We start from the raw sequence: 5,577 nt of genomic DNA on the forward strand, positions 1-5,577 counted from the left end.
TGCCTGTTTCATTGCTGTTTTATTGTTCCCAGTTTCTAATATTTTAAAAAGTAACTTGTATACACAGAACATTTGCACCATTTTATTTCTGTCGATGTAAAAGGTAGTGTTTGCAGTCTTAAGTCAGTTTATTTGTTGATCATATCTAAAGAATGATTGTCTGGTTTACACAAATGAAATTGATAGTTGACCGTTGTCTTCCACCAGGTGTCAGCATCTTAAGGTGTCCATCAAGCCTTATAATTAGCATAGAGACCTTTTATCACGTTAGGTTGTGAAGACCTTTTACCATTAAAAAGTGAAGTTTCCAAGTAAGGGGCAGCTCAGTATGCAAAAATACGTGTATATCTGGGATGTGCCATACTATCAGCATGAGCTGTGGCTCGCCTATCCCAAGATCATGCACTGCCCTATTTTGAAATCAATGAATACCAGATTAAAAGCTGCATATGCCGTAATACTATATTTGAATTTTTTGTTCAGATGGTGTTCAAATCTTGATTCTGTGGCTCCGCTGAAAACGGAAGTAATGAAACACAGGAGGCTGGCACCTTTGTATTGTTATCTGTCGTCGCGAACGACACGGCTTTTACTGAATCGGGTTGAAATGAGTCACTCACCAAAGTCAATCGTGTTTTTGAGTCATTTGATTCACCGAGTCAGTTACCCAGTATTTGCATACTGCTAGTGCCGTGATTCAGCTCGTAAGGAGGGAGGGGTGAGTTAACGACGCTACGTAATGTGAGCTTAGTGAGTCTTGTGATTCTTGTGTTTTTAGTGGAGCTAGGTTGACGTCAGCTTTGTAACGAGTGTTTTTACTTCGTTCACAGCTCATAGCAGGGAATGAAATAGTGACGGTTCGCCAGGGGAAATGGGAAGTTCAGTTAAAAAACATGAACTGTTGCTTTCGCCACAATTACAATGATTAGCTTGATATGTTTCTACAAATGATATTAGAATAGCAGTTACACAGTAATGATTGGTGTCTTCAGTTAGCTGTGCAACTAACAAGCGGTAGCAGAGATGAGTCAGTGGGGACCAAGAATCGTGCTTCATGAGTCAGATTCTCGTGTATTGAACGATTCGTTCATGACTCGCACAACACTAACACACAGCACAGCGAGAGTGAATGATCGCAAGGACACCCGCACAGAGACGCTCGAAACAGATCTGAATTAAAAATGAGTGGCAGGAAAATAACAAAAAAATGTGGATGTATTTCAATTTAATTGATCAAACAAAGACAGAGTGCCGAGTTTGCAAATTGAAACTGTCATATCGAGCAGGCTCCATAAACAGCCTTACACAGGCACATGAGAACTGTGCTACAGTTAGAAGAACCAACCAAGCGAACCTGCTATTAATGAAGGTGCCAACTGAGCTGGTGGGAGACCAGAGGGGTATTCCAGAAAGCGGGTCATGTGAAAACTCTGTGTATGTTAACCCTGAGATGAGGGAGACTCTTGAGTTATCGGTTCCAGAAAGAGGGGTATCTGAAACGCTGAGTCAATCAGTATTGATAAGTTTTTTTTTTTTTTTAAGACACAAGTTTATACTTACATCTGATGTAAGTACTTGTGTCATGGGAGGTGACCCTGGGATGCCCTCAGCTCCTCAGCCTCTCTGAGGTTAGGGTTAGGGTGGTTCCATTCGTTTTTCGGGCCTCTGCCTTCTTTCTGTTGGCTAAGCAGAATTAAAATGTTAATCTCTTTTTGAAAATTAGTAGATGTTATTTTGTTCGTATACACTTTTTGAATTACTTCAATGAAAATGGGCAAACATTGTATGATGTGTTCATCTACTTAGTGGACTATTAAATTAGATGACGTTCAAACATTTTGTTAGGGTTTAAATTAATATTTACTTTGTTTAATTCCTTAAGTCAATTAAAAAAAAAAAAAAAATAAATCAAAGTGAGGTACGATCATAGCCCAGCAAAATATCCCATACCTTTTTGAATGATGCTTTGATATTTATTTTTTTTTACTGCTTCCAAGTACAGTTCTGCACCTGGACTGCACCTAAATGAAAATCAGATTTTATTCCCATTTGCATTTATAACTGTAAGCCTGCGTTAAGACCTCCAACTCCATTGGGTTGAAATAACTAGATCTTTTTATTTTCGGTTGTCATGGTGACTCATGGTATCAGGGCTCCATTGATGATGGCTTTTTATAGAGGTTGTGCACACGCGCCACTCAAAGTGACACACTAAGAGTTGATTAAACCAACTCAGATCAGCTGTTCTGGAACTGGATACTCACCCCATCTCAGATTAAGTCAACTCAGAGTTTGTTGAACCTCCTATCTGGAATAATACAGGTCGAATATTTACAGAGAGAAGGAACAGAATCAGCCCGTCAAAACTGAGGCACTTGGCCTTTCTCAATGCCATTCTTCTCTAAAGATTAGCTCAAACCTTTTATACACCTTCTTATTTATTGTTTTTGTGGTGTTGTTATAGTTTTTTATTTTGTTCTTTTTGTATGTATTATTGTTTCTTACTAAATAGTTTAAAGTTGATGAATAAATAAATAAACAATCAGAGATTGGACCCTTTGTCTAATTGAGATAGGTCTTTGTTTTTCTACTTTATAATTTATTTTTTGTAGCACTCTGCTCCATGTTGAGTATAATAAGCTGTATGAATACCGAACATTTGATATCAATGTATGTCTTTTACATTTAGTAATTCATTTAATGTATAATTTTACATTATTTATGGTAATAAATTAATATAAGTGACAAAAATTCTGAGGAGCCACCTGAGAGCCGGAATTCCCATCGCTACTTAGTGTAGCCGTTAAATTCGTGCCTTAAAGCAAACAACATGAAAATTGGAAAGGAAGTGGCGGCCCAGTAATGCAGATGAGTTCTACTTAGCCTGGAAAGAAAGCTTCAAAACATTTAAGCTCATTGACTTGCCAGAAACTCCTCAGATAGTTGATAGGGGGAAAAAAAAGAACAATTCAGTGTTTGTCTTCAGTACTGTAGCCAGGCTGACAGAGTCAAAGCTCACTGGAGCCCTTGAATCCTTTGGCTCTTAGCAGTGATGATTTTATGGACTTTTTTACTAATAAAATTGTAATGATCAAAGCCAAAATTCAGCAGCTTTTACCTACAATTTACAGTAGTCCATTATCAAATGCAGCAGCTTCTCAATCAACTGCAACATCTGCTTTGTATTTGGAATCTTTTTCGCATTTAAATCTCTCCAAGCTAGTTTCTATAGTCTCATCATCTAAACCATCAATTTGTCTTTTAGTCACGATTTCTACCTGGCTATTTCAAGATATTTTTCCACCAAATAACAGGTATATTCTTGATCTGATAAATGTGAGTTTATCTCTTGGTTATGTACCACAGCCTTCCAAGATTGCTGTTATTAAGCCTCTCGTCACAAGATCTAATCTTGATCCAGATGTTTCATTATCGCTCTGGATTATACCACTCTGGATGGCATTAGTTTGGCCACCAGTTCCACTGTTAGGAATCTTGGGAGTCATTTTTGATCAGGACATGTCCTTTGTCCCTCAAATTAAAAATGTCTCTAGGGCAGCCTTCTTTTACTTAAACAATATTGCAAAGATCAGAAACCTCATGTCTAATGAGGATGTTTCTGATTGAACATAAGTCCAAGCCTTTGTTATGTCTAGACTTGACTACTGTAATTCATTACTATCAGGAAGTCCCAAGAATTCTCTGAAAAAGCCTTCAGTTGATTCAAAATGTTGATGCATGAATTACTATATTATCAGTAACTAGAAAAAAAGATCAAAATTTTCCTGTGCTAGCTTCTCTTCATTGGCCCCCAGTAAAATTCAGAATAGAATTTAGCCTTTTGCTAACATACAAAGCTCTAAATCTGGAGGCAGAGCTTTCAGCTATCAGGCTCCTCTTCTATGGAACCAACTCCCAGTGTTGGTCCAGGGGGGCGGACTCTGTCGCAACCTTCAAGATCAGGCTTAAAACCTTTCTGTATGACAAAGACTACAATAAAAAAATTATGTTTAATTATTCTTTTTCTTTTAGTTGTGTTACTATAGGCCTAAACTGCTGTGGGTCGCACTGAGGACGCCCCCCCCCCCCCGTCTTTCTGTGGCATGTCCTCCTGTCCTTCCTCTTCCTGTCCCTGTCCTACAGGTGCTGAATCATCTCTGCTCCATGTTCCTGCTCAGTACCTGCTGCAGCAAGAGTTACATTTAGTTATCAATACACACCACTATTCACTTCTCATTGTGACCTCTTCTTCTCCCCTACTGCTAATATTTACTGCACATATGCATATTTAGTGTACATTTAGTGCTACCAGGTTGCAGTCACTGCATGTCCCCCCTGCGCTCACTGTGTCCTTTGCCTCTGCTTTTCTATCTGCCCCCCTACCCCCAGCTCTACCTCTCTCAACCCAACCAGTGGAGGCAGATGGCCGCCCTCCCTGAGCCTAGTTCTGACTCTCAAAGGAAGTGAGAGGAAGGAAGTACTTGCTCTTGGAGGAATATGTTGGGTCTCTTTCATTAATTTGATAAAGAGTTTGGTCTAGACCTGCTGGCGCTGTATAAATAAATTTGATTTGATTTGATTTTAATTTAGAAAACAAGACATTGACTGGGGTATACGACTTTATACAAGCACTTGGATAAGCTAGGCTGGACTAAATATTTTTCAAAACCTGAAACAGTGCATGACAAAATAACTTTTACAAAAGGATTTCATAAAATAATTCAGGTTTTACATTTTATCTGTTGACATCAGTTTATTCCTCAGGGATGGTGGATTTTAATTTTTTATATTACAAATCCACAGTTCATTTAAAATATCAATACTTTATAAATGTACCTAATGTTTCACATTTTTTATTCACTGCTGTGTAACCTAAATGTAAAGTCCCGGTAGGGTAGATGTCATGAGCCAGCTCTGCTATAGGGAGAAGGAAGCAACAGAAAAGTAGATGGAACTGGTAAAAGTAAAAGGACAGAGGAAAGGGTTTGTGGGTGGGGGAGTTCTTGGTAAACTCTTCTATCTGGTTTGATCAAAGAAAAACTAAAATGTCATCTAACTCTTAAGATGGAGAACGTCAGTGTAGGATGTGATCACTGCCAGGAAGACTGTTGACAGTTGCATGGAGAATGATGTCATCATAATAAGAATTTATTGATATAGAGGCTTTCAAAATACATATACTGATCAAGAGGGAATTTAAATTAGCATTTAAATAGTTTACAAGTGAGATAAAAGTGCCAGAAGAGATGCACTGCATAAAAACAACAATGCAAATCTGAACACTGAGAAGGATACAGGCCTCAAACGGTCGACCACAGCAGCAAGAAGACCCACATGCTCGAGGGCATTTTGCTGCTATTTTTTGGATCCACTTGTCAATACCAGTTATTATTATTATTATTATTATAATTATTATTATTATTATTATTATTGGATGTTTTCCAGGTGACCTTTGGTAAAGATGAGATCAATTTCTAAAGACATTACGCGGAGTCATCGGAAATGCTGATCAAAATCTCGCGATGCGATTTGAATTTGTGGCTAAAACGAGAAGTGTGAACAACAGAGCAAGCTCCA

This window comes from Echeneis naucrates, chromosome 6 (genome assembly GCF_900963305.1).
Source record: "Echeneis naucrates chromosome 6, fEcheNa1.1, whole genome shotgun sequence".
Lineage (NCBI taxonomy): Eukaryota > Metazoa > Chordata > Actinopteri > Carangiformes > Echeneidae > Echeneis > Echeneis naucrates.